Below are 20447 nucleotides of genomic sequence, written 5' to 3'. Positions count from 1 at the left end.
TTACTTCCCTGTAAACTACAAGTCATCTAAAAATTCAGTGTCAATAAATACTTGTCATAAACCGTCCTCATCAGGAGTCATGTATTCATTTTCAATCCTCTCATAATATTCATCTTTCAATTGTCAATCTATTCATTCTATTTAGTTAATTTTGTGGTAACAAAATAAGAATATTCATTTTGTGCGCTTCATCTTTTTATGTAGGCATTCGTTCTGAATTATCACAAGAACCACATTATGATTTTTGAATTGAAAGACGTGTTTATTTTCAAGAGTTTCCGATGGATAGCTATTCTGTACAAGTCTTTGAGATGAAAAGGAGTTTTTGGTGGGTAGCTGTTCTGTATAAGTCTTGAACTTGAAATTTTTGCAGGCAGCGAACAAAGATTTTTCTCATGTGGATACTAAAAATTATGTGTGGGAATTCTAAAATATCGTTTTATGGAGCAATTCCAGTTTCTGATTGGTTGTTAGCAGAACGTAGAGCCATTTGATTGGTCATTTCCTATCGCCAGTGTCTATAACTAGAACCTTCGAATTTTCTTTAATCATACCTTTATATATAAAAAATATTGCAACAATGGTGTACTCGCTAGGAGTTCTAAGAAGAAGCTACTATCAGTATTTCTTTACTGTTAATAACCATTGACCTAGTTTTTTATTTATTTATTTTTTTTCTGAAGTCTTAATGACAAGTTTCCCTAAATAAATTATTATTCACGGAGTTTCTGAATTTTTTAGATGGGAATTGATAATTTGTATTACTTGGACTACTAATTTTGCGAAAGGACTCATGGCGTAATGGATAAAGTACTAATTAAAATTCAGTTGTGACACTCTTCTGGAGGTTGAAGGCGATGTGAATTGCTGAAGACTTCTACCTAGTCATGGCTGACAGAATGAAAGTATGCTACCCATGTGGATTAAATATAGGGTTCTGTTCGAAATTCCATGCAGATTGCCAAATTGAACAGATTTCAGAGTTCAACAGGATACATCTGCAAAAGATCGGACGTTACATTGGATGAACTATTGTGTGAATAACACTCAACATGAAAACAATAGTTCAAATAATCAAAATCATTAGCTCTCACACAGGGCATCATTAGGAATTACTCCCTGATAATACCGGTGGTGTTTTCTGGATAAGTTCATCCACATTTTTTTTCAAATGACTTTGTGTAGTCGCAACAGCCGCTTACCATTAATTTCTTTCTGGCAACGACCATTAGTCTTTACTGGAATTTGGATGGCAATAAGCCTTCCTAAGGTCCCAGTATTCCTTGCACTCCTCCGGTGGAGATTTAGTAAGTTCTTTCTATTCTCATTCCTTCCATTCTTCTTGGCCGTTCATGACTTTTGTGTGGTATCAGCCTCGGCTGATTTTTTTTTTTTTTTTTTTTTTTTTCGGAAGGGGGCACTGTTTTTTTTTTTTTTTTTTTTTTTTTCATTAAAATCACAGCTGAAATACAAGGTTAGATCTTTACCAGATCGCAAATAGAAAATGGAGTATTGTTGCCACATCTGGGCTGGTGCATCTACCACTAGTCTCTCCCTCTTGGATAGGGTCCAAAAAGAGTCTTCAATCTAATAGGTCCCACTTTGTTAACTAAGCCCCAACCCCTGTCCCATCACCACAATGTTGCATCTTTGTACCTGTTTTACAAGTATTTTTGATGGAATGTGCTCTGATAAACTCATTACCCTTGTGGTCCCTCGATATACATGTCCCCGACAAATCCCCCTTTGCAATAAAATCATATCTGATAATCAGAAGTTTAAATATTATGTAAACCAACATCTTGTTAATCCTTCCTAGGTGTGGTTTCAAAGAGTAGCCCAAGTACACCCTCGTAGCGATATACCTTGTTGGGGTGAACCTGAGTTTAAAAAAATTACCTAAATTATTTTTTATATATATAAAGGCACAGTTGACCCCAAAGTTTGTAACATGTAGTTTGTTATAACCAGAATTTGATGAGATTCAACCCATAATTTCAAGACACAAAATTAAATAATTTTAAGACGCTTACACAATTGATTCCAAAAGGCCAATCGACACGGCTATAAAACAATGTATATTTACCACATCAAGGTCTTCACGCAACTGTCGACAATTTCACAAGACTCTGGAATCTTATCATATACGAGAATGGCAACATACTGCACATATGTCCGATCTGTACTATTGTGTAGATGCGAGACGTGGTCGATGTCCAAAATCTTGACACTATCTTGGCAGCAGTACATTGGCTGGAGAAAATTTCTGGTATTGTTCTATAGGCCTCCATTAGAAAGTACATCACATAACGTCTCAACTGGTGTAGTCATTTCACCAATTCTTGGTTATCTAAAATGCTCCAAAGTGTTCCACATTTTTCACTGATCAAAACTCGCATGAATGGGATTTGTTTATGACGATGATGACGACTTGATCTTGGTGGGTGGCACATACAAAATCACAGAAGTTGGAAGTCATTCATGAAACGTCTCACCTCAATATGAAACAAGAAAAAAAAAAAATGAAAATTAAAAAATGTAAACATGAAGTTTAATCCCACAGAATTAAAAAAAAAAAAAAATTTTAACCTGACATCTTCAGCCGTAAACGGTTTTCACATTTTCTCATATTTGATTGCATTAAAGTACAGGGTGGGGCAGAGCAACTTATTTAGATTTAATTGATATTCCAAATAAGCAAGTTGCTCTGCCCCACCCTCTATTTCATGACTTTGGCTCTTCATACAGAGTATTTTAAACGTTCTGACTTCTCGCCCCCCCCTTTTTTTTTAATCACTAATAAATAATAAACGGAAAATGATAAAACTTCTAAATATTTATAACTTTCGCTCATTAAAGACCTTAAGGCTAAAGTTATTTTCAGATTTCATAACTGCTGTTTTTAACGGAGCATGGATGCACGTATAGCAGCAGCAGATGTAGAACAGCTAACATATGCAAATGACCGAGCCCTGGGTGAGGTGACGTCATAGTGAGGAAGAGGCAAAGAAAAAGATTTTATAAAAAAAAAACCATGGTTCAAGAATGAGAGATAGACATGTTACACATGTGGCCCAAGAGTGATAGGGAAAGACGTGTCCTAAACATGGTTGAACAAAGACAGAGTACTACATGTTTGACATGGCAGTCTTGTTAAGCACATTGGAGTATGAGAAGACTTTGGCACAAGAGATGAGGCATTATTCTAGAAGTACCTGTAAATAAATGTCTGTTTGAACTGAAAAAAAAAGTGAGTCGAATTCTTTCCTTATCTTTGTTACCTTGCAACTGTCTACATACAACGTGTGGGTACCGAGTGTTATGTAATGACAACGTTAAACATTGTGTAATTTATATTTTCGTAAACTTGTTTTAACATATCAACATATTTCTGATTACTTTGAAATACGTTGGAATCTGATCCTTTGCACTTTTTAAAAGGTCCTCAGTCTTTCTATTGTAATAAATTAGAAAAGGTTAACTTGTATTACTAATGGAGATTTAGTATCTGTCTGAAGCTAAGACTATACTATTACTATTTTTTAATACTCAAGAAAAGGTAGTGTAGTATCTGTTCTTCTCTTCTAAGACTATCATTTAAGGTATTACAGTAGAACCCTAGGATACGTGTTTTTTTTTTTTGGGGGGGGGGTCTAGGTTACAATGTGGAATATGTTTTTTCCAGCACCGGGTTACGGTATTTGCTCCATTTTACGGTGTTATTTATGTTATTTAATTATATACATGCATGTTATATACTGTACTGTATTTTGTTACTAATTTTTAATATGTACCCTATGAAATTTTGCTTAGGCCCCGCCATACGGTAATTTCACCTTAGGATCCCCACCCCAACCCTAGAATGGATTAATGCCGTATCCCAGGGTTCTACTGTACCGCATTGAATTACAATAGAACCCCGGGATATGTTTCTCATGATACCATCCTCCCAGGCATTATCTTCTCCTTGGGGATGAGGAAAGTAATGCAACAATGTAGTACATGTTCGTTCCTTGTATATTAGCAAAAGTATGCCACCCCGACCAGATTTTCCCTAGTATAAAGAATGAAGTAGTTTATTCCACAACAAATATGTTACATGGTGGAAAATCATGGTTGATCGTTAACTTCACAAACTTGATTTAAAAAAAAAAAAAAGTGTTTATTAAAATGATTTCAGAAAGACCAGTTCATCTCGTGGGGAATGTTCCCACCCCCAACACACTTTTATTTATTTATTAGTAGGCCACCCGGCATTGCTTGGTCGTAAAATACGCATGAATATATTTTAATGCAGAATTCTTATCTATATATATATATATATATATATATATATATATATAAAAGCGAAAATGTATGTATGTATGTATGTACGCTTTTCCTCGATGTCCACAAAAGGCTTCTTTCAGAGAAGCGCTCGCTCGCTTCACAACTTAAAACTTTTTATATCATCCATAAATTGTAATATCTCACACTTAACCACAGAGCTCGCCTGTCTATTTAATTTTATTGACTTTCAAACGTTAATTATTCCACATTTCCCGCATCGGCACGCGTTACATTCGGTTTTCGGTATAAAAAAAAGCGAAACTCGACTATAATCACCGGCCCAGCAGAGCTAGTGGTCTCTAGAGAGCTAAGTAACGTTTGTTCAATGTCGACTTCGTCATATCAGATGGTAGCTTTCATTTCGAGACGAGACACTCCCCCTAATAAACAGGGAGCTGTGTTTCCCCGAACTTAGTTAAAAAAAAAAAAAAAACGATTTATTTATTTATTTAAAAACTGTCCCGCACAAAATGCTGAATAGCTATCGCCGTCACATCAATCAAAAACGCGCACCTGTTTTTTTTTTTTTTCACACTTTACTATTTTCCAACTGCGCGTCGTCAACGCTTCGTTTTTTTTTTTTCACGGGCACCTGTTTTTTTTTTTCACATTTTCGGGTTTTTTCACACACACCTACAAACACCCGGATAATGCCGGGTACCCCTCGCTAGTCTATATATATAAAAGCGAAAATGTATGTATGTATGTGTATATGTTTGGATGTCTGCTAAAAACTTTCGACAGACGCGATGAAAATTCACAAACTCGGTATCACATCGAAGCTCCATCCTTTGCTCGAAAAATATCGAAAAATTGGCCAAAAACGTTAATTTTTTTCACCTCGAAATCGACAATTTTCGACAGGGGGGGGGGGGTCAACAAAAACGGTCCTCTCGTGACAATGACCAAAGTAATACTTTTCCTTTTTCAGCATTATCTCTATAGTCCCTATGAATTTTCTTTTTTGTTTACTCAAGTGTTTCTTTGACTAAGTTATAAATAACCTTTGTACGTTCTTTCTGGAAATGTATATCCTCAACCCTACTTTTTCCTTATCTGAAAGCGTGATGTCTTTTAATGCCCTTGGCAGGTAATTAATTGTATGCATTAATCTTGCTATTTATTGATAGCCATCATAATTCAGATTTTTCTCTCTCCTCTTTTCTATTAGGATTGTAGAATCAGTCAGAATTTTTTTAAGGTGTCAGAGTTGAACTCCTAAAAATGTTGTTTTTTTTAATCTTCGAAGAGTCAGCACAGTTTGGAAAACTTTAAAAGAAGTGTAACATTGTCCAAGAACCAACACGTTGTAGCATCAATCGCAAACTAGACAAAGAATAGAACAGAATTTCAACTCCTTGTAACAACGACATCTATTTCCTCTTACGGCTGTGACGTCACTCATGTGATCGTCTTCTCCAACGTGCTCAGGAACGTCATCCATGCCCCTCACGTGATCTTGAACGTTGTTTCCATCTCTAACATGATTTCCTTTTTAAAGTTTTATTTTTCCCCTACCAATGTTATTATTTTGCATGCATTTGCATATGTGCATCTGTGCTATGTTATATAAGAAGTCGGTTGGATATTTTCAAATTTTAAGAGTTGGATTTGAAGTTTAAATTTTTTTAGAATCATCTGAGTTAGAATCGGTCAAACCTTATACTTTCACAAAGTTGGTTTTTATGTTTTGGGGGAAAAGATGGGGGGTATGTCTGTATTTTTATTATCTCATTTTTTTATCCTTTTGTTTTTTGTTGTTTTTTATTGGTCTTTTTATAACCTAATCAGGGTGTTCAATTTATAAAAAAAAAAAAAAAAAAAAAAGATTTCAAAAACAGATAAAATCCATATGTTCCCTCCTTTCCAATCTTTCACAAATAACACTCATCTAGCTAAAACCACTATCAGTAAGTTCTCCCTACTCTATCAGTGCCTAAATGTGGATTCCATGAACAAAGCTTCTTTCCTAGAACTACCTGCCTATGGAACTCTGGTCTGCTTTCCAGCTGACTACAATATTGTCGTCTTCAAGTCCAATGTAAACAAGCTCTTGTTGAAGCGTCCTCTTAAATAATCAAATCATACCAAATTTCCTCTAGTAACAATTGCTACACTATTGTCCCAATGACTGCTGTACACACATTAACCCATTATCCTCGAGTAACCCCGGGCCTTGACAAGTGGTATCCTCTTTGTAAAAAAAAAATCAAACGAAAAAAAATTAAAATCCACAGGTTTTAATGCTTTTATAGTTGATCCTGATTGTAAAAAAAAAAAAAAAAAAAAAATCTCATAAAATTTGATGTGCCATTAAATAGAAAAGACTGACGCATATAGTAAAAAGTCATTTATTGTGGAGAGTATGATACATGGTGATTGCGAACAACAATTACCTACTATTACCTTATTTTAGCTTCCTTTGTTCAATGCTTTTTAATCGTATTGGACCAGTCCACCTTGTGGGGGCGTTCAGCTACTCAATAGAAATTAACCCATCGCATGGCAGTGCTATTTGCCTCCTGAAGGTCTTGGTTTGAGCAATGAGGACCCAATCGGCAGTTTTCCGTAAGGTGGTGCATCGTTTGTACCTCTCCACATGGACATAAAGGTGAGGTGTCTAGGCCCCACTAGTGGAGATTGTCTTTTGTTTTGCCTACTTTGGCTCTATTTAGAGTCACCCAGTTTTTTCTACCAAGGTTTGAACCCTGGGGGAGTGTTTCCTTTGGGTCTGGTAGGGCTTCATTTTTATTCCTGCTGTTATAGTTCACTCTTTGGTCATCAATCAGTGAGACAAAGACTAAAATCTTGCAGTAGCTTCATCAATATAGAGGAAATCGATCCCAGGCAAGCTGCCTCCTATAGGATGGAACGATGACGAGACTATAACAGGCTCAGATGAAGATGTAGTATCTGTGCCAATATTTGGTCTGGTTTTTTCTGGCCTTTCCCAAAATGGGGAGAAGAGGGAAGGCTTAGAATAAATGTGTGAACCATAAATATAGTGCAGTTGTGAACTCTGAATAAGTTAATAACTAATCGTTAATTCATGCAGTAAGAAATAGTGCGGTTTCAGTTATTCAACAAAATTGTTTCATATGATTGTGTAGAATTGAATTCTATGCGTGTGTATGTATCTCAAATGGGTTTATAGAATATTGATAGATTCTTTATATAGGCACTTATTAAGATGTAGGAAGTATAACAAAAAAGAAATTCAAAATAAAAGTATATATGAATTTATTTTTCAGTTCAATAAAGAGAAACATCAATAGAAAAGGGGTTACAAACCCTCTTCGTATATAGGCATTTCAAATCCTAATGTTTCTCCTCAGAAATACCTAGGTAGTGTTTATAACCTGTTTTTCATTATTGAACTGACAAAATTTATATATACCTATATATTTTATTTAGTCTTCAATTTCTTGTGTGTGTGCGCGCGTAGGGTATCTTGTGAACTAGTGAATGGATCATAAATTTTGGAATATATATATATATTGTATAAATTCTGAAAGGTTGATACGTGTGTGTATAATATATATATATTATACACACGTCGACCTTTCAGATTTTATGGAATATATATTCCAAAATTTATGATCCATTCACTAGTTCACAAGATACCCTGCACACACATGCATGATATATAATCCACATACAGTACTGTTTTGCTGTATCACAGCTCATGTGTGGCTAGACTACAAACTACCTCAATCCAGGATTGAAACTCAACTGCCTAGGTGACAGTCCCTGCTTCTCACTGTTACGCTATTTGTCTGCTGTTAAGATAGGGATGCAAAATTACAATGTTTAAACATTGTCCAAACGCCTAAGCTCTATTTGTTTACGCAAAGAACATTGCTTTGTATGCTAGTGGCAGTTTATCTCTCCCCACCTCAATATGCACAACCCAAGATAGAGAGCATTTATAATCCACATACAGTACTGTTCCGCTGTATCACAGCTCATCAGTGTAGCTAGACTATCTGAAGCCAGGATTGACACTCAAAAGAAGTTTATTGCAGAAAACCTGATACATGGTGGTTGAAAACATAAAATAAATAACAAATAATCGTTAACTTCATTACCTTGATAAGAGTGCTGTTTAAATCGTTTTAGATCGGTCCATCTTGTGGGAGTGTTCAGTTACTCAAGTTTTCTTATGAACTTTGTCTGGAACACGTGTTTCAACTCCTATATATTTCCAGAATTATTTTGATTAAATGAAAAAACTTTTTCTGTTAATTTATTAATTTAGATTCATCATTCGTAACACTTTATGATTATATTGTGATGTGTCTTGTTTAAAAGATTTTATGTTGCTCAAGTCTGAAAAAGTATGAGGATAGATGGGACTCTCTTAAGCCGTGGTAGGCACTCCCGTCTTGTGATGGTGTCACGATAAAAAATTTGCTTGATAGCCCTGGCGAAGCATCAAGTATTCAGCTACGGACAAGATTTGAATTACACAACAAACTCGTGTAGTGAGTTGAATCTCGGCTATGGCCGTACTGGATGGATGGAAGTCAATTGAATGACTTGGCGAAATGCAATTACATAATTCATATGCAACAATAACGAAATCGTTTAAGGCAGGTTATTCAAACTACTTAGAACTTTGCTAAGTGAAAAATATGTATACTCCATTTTAATAAGTATCTCTATATATAAAACTCAATGTTTGTATGTGTGTTCTCTATAGAAAAAAAGGTTAAAGAATCTACATAAAATCCGAAAAGCTTATTCTTGTATAAAATTTACAATGGAAATAATCCCAAATCTCCAAGTGCACCTTTCAGAGAGTTATGAGGATATAATCCCCTTAAAACTTCGAATAGATCCATTTTTATTAGATTTTAGTCGTATAATTTTCTAATGAACACGATGGAAGTGATTCCAAATCTTCATTACCCTCTGTTCCGTGCTTCCACTTCTATGTGACTCCTAGGCACAGAACTTCCTTAAAAATTCAAATACATATTTCACTGATTCAGGGTTTTCCATTTCAAGAGAGGAGGAGGAGAGAGGGCAATTAAAAATAAAAAAAGAATGTAATATATTATGTGTACAGTGAAAAAGTATCTAATATTGACCCTTATTCAATCCCGAGCAACATCAGGTTTTTCTGCCGATAATTTCTAATCCAGTCGGGTTAGAATACGTGTGTATACGTTGGATAAACCAAGTAGCAGAAGTCTATACTTTTTTTTTCACTCCAAACAAGGTATATTGTCACTTGGAACGTAAGGGGTTACTATTTGGGATCGTGTCTAACAGAGGACTGTAAGAATTGGAGCAGCGAGATATTTGTTCGCTTTATATTTAAACATCTTTAAACATCTGCATGTTAATACAGCCAGGGAAGCAGGAAACGGGGAATTTCAAATTCTAACAGTTCAAGGGAAGAAACTACTGGAATAGTTTTTTCCAACATTTAGGGACCTCAGCACTGAGGAGGGTGAGATATTGCTGCTTGTAAGGTTAGTTGGGAGTCTGTATTTTGCGGGAGCATAAGTGCTATGAGTTCATCAGTTCATCATACTTGGAAAACGGGCACAGAAATATGTTGTGGCGATGGGAGCAGAGGTTGGATCTTGTCCTATAGTGCAAGACTTATTGGATTGGAGGCTTTTTTTTTCTCTCTCTCCCAAAAAGGACAAAAGGAAGGTGGACCTGTAAATTCATTCTTGTCGGCTCATCCGTTCATCTGTCTGCACTTTTCTCAATAACTACGCCTTGGAATTTTTAAAAATTTTGTACAAACATTAAACATGATATGAGTAAAAAAAAAAAGTAACAGAACGAATTTTCCGGGAAAACTGTACTCTCCCCCCCCCCCCTCCCCTGGTGTGCCTTTCAGGTTAAAATGGCTAATTGACACTTTTGTGCCTATTAAAAAAAAAAAAAAAAAAAAAAAAAATTGATGGCTTGGATTTTTATAAAACTTTCTGAAAAGTTGTAATTAACTGATTTCTATATAATTTAGTTTGTCTATACTTCATGATAACTCTTGGGTGTGCCCCAAGGGCTCTTTTAGGGCTAATAAAAACACTCCATTTTTGGGACTATTTTACCATATTTGTCAAATTTTCTGTGTATGTCTATTTAGCAGTTTTGCATGGTGCTGAACTCAAATTTAAAGATGGTAAGGCCTTGGGAACTTTTGGGGCTAAATGGGGTGGGGGGGGCAAATAATGGACTTAGTCATTTCTTTTTTCTTTTTTTTTTGCATGGTGCAGAACTCAAATTTGCACATATTAAGGCCTAAAACTGCACCATTTGTTCATTTTCACCAGGATTTGATGTCCCCTTGGGGATTTTTGGGGCTAAGTAGGGGGGATGCTGAACTTAGTCATTTTTGTTTTTTATGCCTCGTTCACTGTGCACTCACGAGGGACCATGCATGCTTCACTTTTTTTGACCCTGTCTAAAAGTGAGGCACTAGTGATAGATGCACCAGCCCAAATACAACGATACTTCATGCATGTGCAAATTGTGGTTTTCTTGAGCTATAGGTTGTTCACTGGTGTGAATAACTTTTTAGCATTATGAGGTAACTGACAATATGGCCAACAGGTTCGGATCAGAATGTAGTATCTCTGCTAATCTTTGGTCCCGTCGTTTTGGCACTTCTTGGAGGTGAAGGAGGGAGGGCATTCTTAAGTTTCTTTCAAATCTCTTGTTTTCCTTAGCCTTCGTTTGCTATTTTAACAGTTCGACTGTTTGAGGAACTTTTCTCACCTACTTTCTTTTTCTCACAGAAGAGACGTTGCAAATCTATCTCTACTCTATGGTTATTTTCAAAGCAGGTGCTCGACTAAGCTTCTATCTCTGGTCATCCCCAGTAAAACATTCGCAACAAATACTCGTCTAGTTGCAACAATTGTCAACAATTTCCCTTATTCTCTGTGTGTGCCTCAAACAAAACAAAAATTCCAAGAACAAAGTTTTTTTTACACTATCCTAGAACTACATCTTTGTAGAAAACAATACTAGAAGGTTGCTTTTCAGCTGACTATAACATGGTCTTTTTTCAAGTTTAATGTAAACAAATTCTTGTTGAGTCACTACCTTAAATAATCAAACCACTCAAATTCCACTATTATGAATCATCAGTGTTGTCTCACTAGTCACTTGACACTTCTTTCTTTCTTTTTCTTTGTTCCCTTTTTTCCTTTCCCTTTTTTCCTTTCCCTTTTTTCCTTTCCCTTTTTTCCTTTCCCTTTTTTCCTTTCCCTTTTTTCCTTTTCCCTTTTTTCCTTTTCCCTTTTTAAAAAAAAATGTAATTTTGTGAACCAACTATCTACACCAGCTTTGACACAGTCCCTAATGTCAATCATTCTTAGAATTTTACGTTGAAATTCTCTGCAGATTCAAGGGTTCAACAAGATGCACTTGAAGAATATCGGACGTTACATCGACCAAAACGTTGTGAAAATAACGCTCAAGATAAAACGTGTCATCTAAAGAATAAACTCAGCAAATATATTTTATCTGTCCATTTCACTTATTCTCGTAAATTTACTGGGCTGACCTGGTTGAAATTTTGTACAGATCTTTATAAGGTGCAGCAAACAAAGTACTATGGTATTCATTTAATGCACAGTTAAGGGTTAATAAAGAATGCAAAAATGATCACAAATTTAACTATACTCAACCATCAATTTGGCATAAAGCACTAATTTTAACTTTTGCCTGTTTTTAATGAGTTAAAAATTTAATTCAGAAATAATGATGACGGAAGGAGTTTGTACTTGTATATAATAGATCACAAAAAAAAAATATATATATATATAATAGATCACAAAAAATATCTATTTATATATCTAGAAAAGTGAACGTGTGTGTGTGTACATTTCCCTACGCAATAACTCTGTCAATATTTAGTCTACAGACTCAAAGTTTGATATACAGGGTACTGAGATTTGGGAAAATTTATATGATCGGTTTTCGGCAAGAAATTTCGCTGTTAAGGGGTCAAAGTTCAACGATTTGACCTTTCAGAACTCTACCAAACTCCTCCAACAATTTTGGGTCTAAATACGTGAAATTTTAGATATAGGTTCCTTGGACATGGATGTAACTTAACTTGATTTGAGCCCAAAACAAATGTTAAGGGTCATAATAGAGGTCAAAGTTTTTAAAAAAATTGACTGTTTCTTTTGTTTTTTTTGCTCAGCATACACCTCCAAACACCCGGGCAACGCCGGGCTGAAATGCTAGTATATATATATATATATATATATATATATATATATATATATCAATTAGGAAGGGAAGACTTTTGATTCATGATTAAAAGTTAATTTGTATGTATATATATATATGATTGTTGAGCTGGATTAAATCCGACGATATGAAATAAAATGGAGGTGGAAGGACCTGGATACTCAACGTTTCGCCCGATTTATGCGGGCTTCTTCAAGAGGGATGGTCATTGACGAGAGAGTCGGAGGATTGGGGCTATATATAATGATGGGGGAGAGCAGCGTGTTTTCCTTATGTAAATTAGATGTCATATATACATGTATATCCATTTTATGAGAGAAGAACTAATTAGAGTAAACTAGTGTAGTGGATTACGTCTAAAAGATAAAATATCGTAGAGATTAAAAATTGTGTTTGGAAATATAGCGATGATAGATTAAATAAATAAAATGACACGAGATTACGAAAGAATCTTTTTTTTTTTTTTTTTTTTTTTTTAAATTAGAAATAATTGAATTGGGATAAAATAGCGCAGTAACTTAAAAGATGGTATCTAAAAATAAGAATAGGAGGTGATAAAATGGAGTCTAAAAATAGATAATGATAAAATACAGTAAATAAGTAAAATAAAAATAAAATTAAGTGAAATTACGAATTTTTTTTTTTTTTTTTTTTTTTCGCGTTTAACCGGTGTCTAAGTTGTTTTCTTTAATAATTATTTTCGACAGAAAGGGAGCAACGTATAAAAAACCTTTTCTTTGCTTAATTATATTGCTGGAATGGGAGATTATAGCTGACTCAATTAAACGTCGTGTGGATCTGCTATGTATGTGTTTAAGGAAAGTTGCTTTGTTAAAATCAAAATGGTGGTCGTTTTCCATGATGTGACAAAATATGGCGTTGAGTGTATTGTTGTTTTTTACATCTCTTTTGTGTTCATATATTCTTTTATTTAAATTACGTTGAGTTTCTCCTACGTATATTCTTCCACAATCAAGGCAGGGTATGGAATATATTCCGGCTTTGGTGTTAATGGTGGTATTAGTTATAATTTTACGTGTTAGATCCCTAATTGTTAAAGAGTTTAGTTTTGTTATTTGAATGCCTGTCTTATTTAGGTTCTTATAGATTGTGTCGTTGTTTTTATTAGTTGGTAATGTTAATTGTCTGTTGTGTGTCTGGCTATTTAAGGAATGGTCTCGGTTTCGGTTATGGTAAATTTTTAGTGCTTTTCTTTTTGTATTTGCCAAAAAATGTTGAGGGTATTGCAAGTTCATGAATGTACGTTCGATATACTCAAATTCTTCCACAATGTATTCTTCACTACATATTCTCAGGGCCCTAAGAAAAAATCCTATTAGAATACCTCTTTTTACTTTATCATCGTGATGAGAGTAAAAGTGTATGTAATAATTTTTATTCGTGACTTTCCGATGGACTTTAAAACTTAGATGATCATTGTTATTTATGATGTTGATGTCCAGAAAAGGTATGGAGTTGTTATTTTCTCTTTCATACGTATAGTTAATAGTGGGTTCAATCTTGTTTAATTTATCAGTGATATTCTCTATTTTGGAAGATATAGGGAGAAAAATTAAAATATCAATATATCTATAGTAGGAGGTACCCTTGGGCAATTTATATTTCATGGGTCTGGTTTCGATGAATTCTAAAAATAGACATGCCAAAACCCCACTTAGAGCGTTACCCATGGGCAGTCCAAATTTTTGTTTGTAGCAGAGTCCATCGAATGTGAAATATGTCATGTCAATGCATATACTTATAATTTTAATTATATTATCTATCGGCAAAGGTAATTTAATTTTTATTTTATTTAAGTGTTTTGAAAGAAGGTTGAGACATTTCTTGGTAGGGATATTGGTGTATAAAGATTCTATATCGAGACTATTCATGGTTTTATTTTTCATATCTATGTTTTTTATCTTATTAAGAAGGTCGCCAGAGTTTCTTATATGGGAATTGCTAATTGTGCCCAATAATGGCGTTAGGAGTTTTGTGATCGCTCTTGCTATTTAACAAAGCAACTTTATCTATCTTTAACAAAGCAACTTTCCTTAAACACATACATAACAGATCCACACGACGTTTAATTGAGTCAGCTATAATCTCCCATTCCAGCAATATAATTAAGCAAAGAAAAGGTTTTTTCCACGTTGCTCCCTTTCTGTCGAAAATAATTATTAAAGAAAACAACTTAGACACCGGTTAAACGCGAAAAAAAAAAAAAAAAAAAATTCGTAATTTCACTTAATTTTATTTTTATTTTACTTATTTACTGTATTTTATCATTATCTATTTTTAGACTCCATTTTATCACCTCCTATTCTTATTTTTAGATACCATCTTTTAAGTTACTGCGCTATTTTATCCCAATTCAATTATTTCTAATTTAAAAAAAAAAAAAAAAAAAAAGATTCTTTCGTAATCTCGTGTCGTTTTATTTATTTAATCTATCACCGCTATATTTCCAAACACAATTTTTAATCTCTACGATATTTTATCTTTTAGACGTAACCCACTACACTAGTTTACTCTAATTAGTTCTTCTCTCATAAAATGTATATACATGTATATATGACATCTAATTTACATAAGGAAAACACACTGCTCTCCCCCATCATTATATATAGCCCCAATCCTCCGACTCTCTCGTCAATGACCATCCCTCTTGAAGAAGCCCGCATAAATCGGGCGAAACGTTGAGTATCCAGGTCCTTCCACCTCCATTTTATTTCATATATATATATATATATATATATATATATATATATATATATATGTGTTTAAATCCCCGAAACAGTGTTTCATGGTAAACAACTGATGATCCCTTGAAAAATAAATTATTGGTATTATAGTAAATTCGAGAGCGAGTTGATGCAGTGATTTCAGGTGATTAAATAACTTACTGACTAGATGGTTTTCTAACGAATGATAAAAAATATTTTTTTGTATAGTTTTAAAGGTTAAAAACTTCCGAGACTATATATATATAATATAAGGGGGGAAAAGGAGGAGAGGAAAGAGAAATGGGGAGGCAGCTGACCGGTTTCGACCCTCGCTTCTCAAAGCTGTATCGAGGGAATTTTTAAAACAAAGAATGAAAAAGCGATTAAAATTGCGTTTTATTCAATTTAGGGGGGGGGGGTAAAATAAAACCATAACGCTGCGTTTTCCCACTTTTTTTTCTCTCCCCGTAAATTGAATAAAATGCAATTTTAATCGCTTTTTCATTCTTTGTTTTAAAAATTCTCTCAATACAGCTTGGAGAAGCGAGGGTCGAAACCGGTCAGCTGCCTCCCCATTTCTCTTTCTTTCCTCTCTTCCTTTTCCCTCTTTTTGAAGAGAAGATTAAAGGAATATATATATATATATATATATATATACATACACAAATTTACTTTTAATCATGAATCATAAGTCTTCCCTTCCTAATTGCTATATTTAAATTTTGTATCCCTAAAAACATTACGAAATAAATATATATATATATATATATATATATGGCATAATAACATCACCACATGAGTTCTCATTAGATCACTAAAGTTAAACAGCATTAAGTATTAGATGAGCGACGATTTGGAAATGCTAGATGTTGTATATTCTCTCCAATGATCACGAGATACATACGGCTGTGAACCACATGTATATTTGATATTCCCTAAAAACTTCCTCATTAATTGAAAAATAGATGCCTGTACAAAAGGTAATACCTTTGATAATATCACACCAAGTACTATCCAATAAAATGTTGAAGAAAATTCGATCTGTATATTCTAATTATGTATTCGATGGGATTGTGTGGGTTTTAACAATTCGCACACACTTTTTATTTCAGCAAAAATTTAAATGATATTGAATAAGATGTTCTAGCACTCCTCTTTAACTGCTGTCTATGGTCATCACTATGAAGGCCACCATGTACCCATGCATGGAGTATTGTTGCCACATCTGGGCTGGTGCTTCTTCCACTAGTCTCTCCCTCTTGGATAGGATCCAAAAAAGAGTTGCCAATCTAATAGGCCCTGCTTTGTCAGCTAAGCTCCAACCTCTGTCCCATCATCACAATGTTGCATCCTTGTGCCTGGTTTACAAATATTTTAATAGCATATGCTCTGATGAACTCATTGCATTTGTGTCCCCTCGATGTACATATCCCCGCTTAGCAACAAAATCACACCCCTTCACTGTTGAGGTTCCTTAATGCCAGAAATATTTCTACTCGAATAGCTTCTTCCCTCAAACAGCTACACTTTGGAATTCCCTTCCTGCTACTATCTTCCTTAACTGTACTGATATGCAGAAGTTTAAATGTAACGCAAATCAACATCTTGTTAATCTTTCTTTGGCATGACCCTAATTAGTAGCCTCTTACATCCAAGTGGCGATATGCCTTGTTTGGAGTTAAGGTGAGTGAGTAAAAAAATAAATAAAAATAAGTAAATAAAAAAAAATAATTGTTCAGCTGTTTTTTTGTTTGTTTTTTTTTTTTTTTTTTTTACTGAAGGCGATGTGAATTTTCTAATCAATAACAGTTAAAAACAAATGGAAAATTCCCATGCATAATTTGATGGTTTTGTGCTTTACATATCAGTTAAGAACCTCAATGAATTTGATAATCATCTGAGATTTGAATTCTCTGCATTTTAATCCAGAAAAAAGCGGATTTCCACTAGTTCCTAGTCTCTCATGAATGAGTTTTTTTTTATTATTACTAGCCAGTTGTAAAGTGTGCATAAATATATTTATTGTATGCAAATTTTACATCTATTATTGGAGCCAATCCTTTACTGATTTTTATATTTTACCCAATAATAGTTAAAAAAAAAAAAAAAAACTTAAGAAAAACTGATAGAACTGACACATGTGCATGCGAATATATATATATATATATATATATATATATATTTTTTTTTTTTTCAAAAAAGTAGACCGGTTGTAAAATATGCATCAATATATTTAATTTATGCAGATTTTGCATTTATTTTATTGGAGCCAACCATTTACTGATTGTTATATTTTACCCAAAACAAAAAACAAAAAAACCTTAAAAAACTGACATGTGCATGTGAATATTTTATTTTTTTTAAAACAGTTCACTTCTATAAGTAAAATAAAAATTCTGAGATCAAATCAAAGAGAGTGAGGTGAAGCGGATAAATTGTAATATTTATGAAACGGTGATGAAATGTGCATGTTCTTGCGTGAAAACATGCAGCAGTGTTAGCTGGAAATGGCGAGTACAAAAGATAGGCATAAGAATTACCTGGTTGTTTTCATATAATGTCGGAAGTGATACTTTTTTTATTAAGTATAGAAATAATTTAACATGGATCAATTATCCCTCATGCTTAAATCAAAAATACAGTATTACTAATATAATTTGAACATCCGCTTCGTTCAAATTAGAGGATGCTGTTCAAGTTTCGTGATAAAAAAAAATGTGCTGCAGTTAACTTTAATTTTCTAAGAATTCAGAAATAGTAAATGAAATTCGTTGCTATATGATACTTCAAGTATATATTAAGTTGAGTTTACGATATATTGTAAGTAAGAATTGTTAAATATTATCACCATGAACAAAAACATTGAAAATAAATTAAATCTACTCTTACTTGTTAGGAATTTATTACCTAAGTTATCATCTACAGAAATCATGCATTTATGTAAAATAGTTTTTTTAGTTATTCATTAAATGAGTCTCATTGCAGTTTCTATTTTCATTGATTGAGCTCTTGGGCGCTGCCATTGTATTCTGTAAGCGATCACGAAAATCTACAATTTCTTGGTTCTGTAGCTTCTTTATGATTATATCTCTTCGGAGTGACATTGCTTGCAAAACATAGTTGTCACTAAAGTACGGACATTTTTCTAGAAATTTTATAACCGTCTCCATAGACTTTTCTGCATCATCCCATGATATTGCTTCATCAGAGTATTCTTGGTTATTTACATTAGGGTCAAGAGAATGGGAACTGTCGCTATTTTCATCACCATTACTGCCTTCAGGATATTGATCAGTAGTTTCCTCATCTTGTTTCACCCACATTTCAACATCATTTGCATTAAGTGATTTAAGAACGGCATGGTTGGTCGGTAACCGTTTGGTTTCAAGACCAGATGTATTCTCTGATTCTTTCAGTTCAGAAGCCTTTGGCGCTGGGCATAATTTACCCCATGCTTTTGTTAATCTGCTTGCTCGAACTTGATTCCATGCACTTGCGAGAGAAAATATGGCATCTTTGATAGTACTATTTATCATATTAATCATGAAATCATTTCTGTAGAAACATTTTAAGTTCCAAATAATCCCTTGATCCATAGGTTAGATGAGAGAAGTCACATTAGGTGGTAAGTAGAACACAAAAATATTCCCGCAAGATGACACTAGTTCTGACTCATGGGGATGTGCTCTACAAATGTCCAACAGAAGCAAGCACTTTGAATCAGGTTTACCTAATTCAAGGAAATGCCTCTGGTCAACTGGCACAAATTCTTGCAAAAAAAAATTTTAAACAACTGTTAATTCATCCATCCATTGCGTGAAGAATAATAGGATACTGGCAAAGGCAAAACTCCTTTCAATGCTCGGGGACATTTTGATTTGCCGATGACAAGAAGCTTAAGTTTATGAGTTCCTGAAGCATTAGCGCATACCATCACTGTTAGTCTTTATTTAACTTGAATCCTTTTATTTTCTGCTCCTCGGATCCGGCTAATGTTTTTGTAGGTAAACACTTCCAATTTACGCCACTTAATCAGCGTTGTAAACATCCTCTGGTGTTAAACCAATTTATCGTCTTGAATTTGTCACAATAATTTTATGCTGCATGTGTATCAGCAGACCATTGTTTGTCTGACATTGTTAATTATCTTATACCATGTCTATTCTTAAAGCTCCTCAGCCAGCATTCACTGAATTTCATATCTTCTGTGATATTCAACTCTTCCGTAAGAGATTTTGCTTTAACAATTAACATGGGCACAGATATTGCTACACCTGCATTCCGTTTTGCTATAAATCACTCATGCAATATTCGATTGAATTCAACTTGCTTTGGTCTGCGAAGTGTCCTTATTTTGACATGTATTTTATTTGGAGAGAAAGGAGCAGCCTTCAATATTTCCTCCTTTTTCTTTTTGATGTAAAACAGTGTACTTCTTCCAATCTTATAATCTCTCAATATAACGCTATTTTCAACTCCAGCATCTAATTTTTCTATAATTTGACGTTTTTCGAGTAAAGTCAGTGTCACTTGTTTTCTGTTAGAGTTTGCAAGCCATTGTGATGGGTTGTTTTACACTATTTTAAATATAGCAATCTGAAAAAAAAAAAAAAAAAAATTTACAGTTAGTATAAATTAATTATCAATAGCTAATCTACATTAATTACGTAGTGCCAATATTAACATTTCTGCACAATATCTGACTAAACCATGTAAACAGTTTTGCTGCAACTCCGCATCAAACATGCTAATACAATTTCAATGACGAGACAGTTCAAGTTTAGAGAAAGTCCAGGTTTAGAAGAAGTCCATATGAGAGGAAGTCCGACTTTAGAGGCAGTTCAAATTAAAGGAGTTTTACTGTATTAATTTTTTAAAGAAATTCTTGGGGGGGGGGTACAGGCTGTTTATATGTAATTGCTCCTAAAAGGTTGAATGTTTGGTTTTGTGGAGATAAACAATGTATGAAAAAGTTTTTTTTGGTTTTTGTTCTTTTTTTGTTTTGTTTTTTTACTTTTTTTTGTTTTGTTTTTTTACTTTTTTTGTTTTGTTTTTTTACTTTTTTGTTTTGTTTTTTTTACTTTTCTTTACTTTCTGCTTTTTTTTGTTTTTCTTGTTTTTCTCTTATTTTTTTTTTTTCTTTTCTTTGTATACTTTTTGCTT

At 33.8% G+C, this 20447-nt stretch overlaps 1 protein-coding gene across 16 annotated transcripts in view; it reads left to right on the top strand.

Moving 5' to 3' along the window:
* LOC145246151 (pleckstrin homology domain-containing family A member 1-like) overlaps window positions 1-20447 on the top strand; it is a 394476-nt gene that overhangs the window by 278454 nt on the left and 95575 nt on the right. Inside the window, exon 1 of one of the 16 annotated variants that reach the window (XM_080108010.1) lies at window positions 6916-6940. The exons of the other annotated variants lie outside the window; for them this stretch is intronic. The gene's annotated coding sequence lies outside the window, so the exon portion shown is untranslated. Of the gene's footprint in view, window positions 1-6915; window positions 6941-20447 lie in introns of those variants that run through there. 16 annotated transcript variants of the gene reach the window in all.

The sequence above is a fragment of the Euprymna scolopes genome, chromosome 23 (genome assembly GCF_053919585.1).
Source record: "Euprymna scolopes isolate OS-2025 chromosome 23, ASM5391958v1, whole genome shotgun sequence".
Taxonomy (NCBI): Eukaryota; Metazoa; Mollusca; class Cephalopoda; order Sepiida; family Sepiolidae; genus Euprymna; species Euprymna scolopes.
Note: the sequence above shows the minus strand (reverse complement) of the source record. Positions and strands in the feature narration are given on the sequence as shown.